The following is a 2,031-nucleotide window of genomic DNA, read 5'->3' as shown; positions in this document are numbered from 1 at the left end:
TCAGGTCAATATTCGGGTCATCACTGAAGCACCGGGTTAGAAAACTTAGGCCGTCACCAGTGGTATCAGAGCTCCTAGGTTTGAATACCTTGGACGACGGGTTTGGGTGCATTTCATGCTTATGTTGCTATGCTCTATGTGTTTATATGCTTCCTAATAACATGTTGTGGTTTGATAACAAGTTTATGTGCTTATGTGGTATATATAGTATGCAGTTTGTTTAAGCATGATTTTAATTCCTATGTAAAGAGCATGACATGTGATGTATGCTAGAGTAGAATTGAATATATGTGACTGTGTTTCATATTTGGCATAACACGGGATTGGTTTTTAAGGCACGAGTTGGGGTTGATGGTGATTATAGTCACAGTCTCGTGGTGGTATAGGTTGTTATCGACCTAGCATTGGTTTTTAGGATAGATGGATGGTCACCTTTTGTTTAGGCTCTTGTGAGGTGAGTCATTTAGAGTTGTTATAGTGCTGGATTTGTTGGTTTTGAGCCATGATGAGGTTATGGGCCTCTTAGGATCCTTGATTGTTCGGGATGATTCCTCTGGGATTGCAATTTTCGTGGGCGGGCACACTGTGGGCTGTTGCATGGTACTGTCATGCTACCGTACTGGCTAGCTACAAGTGCAGTTCGGATGGAATCAGTGTTGGTTTTGTTTTGATAGGCGTTGTCCTTATGATTGATGATGATGATGGTTGTTTTGGGGGTCACTCGTAGTGATTGATTTGGTTGTTGTTAGTATGGCTATAGTTACCATTTTCTTTGAGTTCTCCTTGTGTGATGACTCTTTTGGGATCAAGTCGATTGATTGATGTTTGGGTAGAGAGAACATCTCACTGTTAGTGTCACTTGTAGTGTCACCTTTAGATTCAGAGATGGATTGTTAGAGTCTTGTCATTGTGATAAAAGCTCACGTTTATTTTGAGACAGGTTGTTATCGCATTGGTTTTTGGAGTCAGTTTATGGTTAGGATTGGTCTTTCCTTTTACCTAGACACTCTAGGACACGATGTCCATAGGGTCATTGTTACATCAATTTTATCTTATACAGTTTTGTTTACTACCATTTTAGTAGTAAGATTTATGTTATTGTGATGTATGAGTAGGTGGAGGTCTATCCACATTTGCCTCCTTGTTGTGTGGCATTAGCATGCCTTCCTTATATGCTTAGAGATGCCATGTTGTTACTGTATTTTAGCAACATAATTTTGTGCTTACGTGGAGACGTGCTGTATGTACCTTTAATTTTATCTATATGAGTAGAATTACTTTCTTGGTAGTTGTATTACCTTGTTATTCGCATGACTTCCATGTTTAGTTTTTCCCTTTTGTTTCCCCTCAGTCGCACGTAGTGTATATGTGGGTTTTCGTAAGGGTTTCGTTGTGAGATTCCTTGTAGAGGAGTTGTCACATTTGTTTTGTCTTGGGCTGTCTACTTCCCTAAAGTGGGAAAGATGCTCCATTTTCGTGTTTGTCATATCGACACTTATGGGAGAATAGGATGTCTTCTCTTTTCTTGGTTCAGGTAAGGGACTTCACAAGGAGTGAGTCTCTTCTCTTCGTTGCGTTGTGCACAGCTTTGGGGTTGGCTGGTCCGTAAGGACCACTATCGTTGTCTTGAGTCCTTGGTGAAGATTTGATGGATTTTGGTCGACTTACTTCCATGGAAGGGGGTGAAGTCTTTGACCTTGTTGTCTTCCATTTCAGAGATGAAGTCGTGTTGTTGTCTTTCTTAGAACTGATGGTTCCTTTCCTTCGTATCTTCCCTTGGGGAGTTTTGCCGTGGTTGTTGACAGAGTTGTGGTGCTCAAAGTGAGTTGATTGGTATGAGATCATTTTTATGGGGACTTATGTCCATATCATTGAGGAATTGTTTGATTCGTGAGGTGAGCTCGGTGCTCTTTTGAGGATGTCTTTTAGAGACTTGTTTTGGTTTTGGAGATCTAGATGTGGTTGACTCTTAAGAGAAGTTTTGGAGGATCGCTGTTGGATATGGCTTGTTTATGGAGTTTTCCCGTTCTA

The sequence above is a fragment of the Cornus florida genome, unplaced genomic scaffold (assembly GCF_030987335.1).
Source record: "Cornus florida cultivar Cherokee Brave unplaced genomic scaffold, ASM3098733v1 CherokeeBrave_3.0.0_Hap2_scaffold_171, whole genome shotgun sequence".
NCBI lineage: Eukaryota > Viridiplantae > Streptophyta > Magnoliopsida > Cornales > Cornaceae > Cornus > Cornus florida.
The sequence above is the reverse complement of the archived record's forward strand: the minus strand, read 5'-3'. Positions refer to the sequence as shown.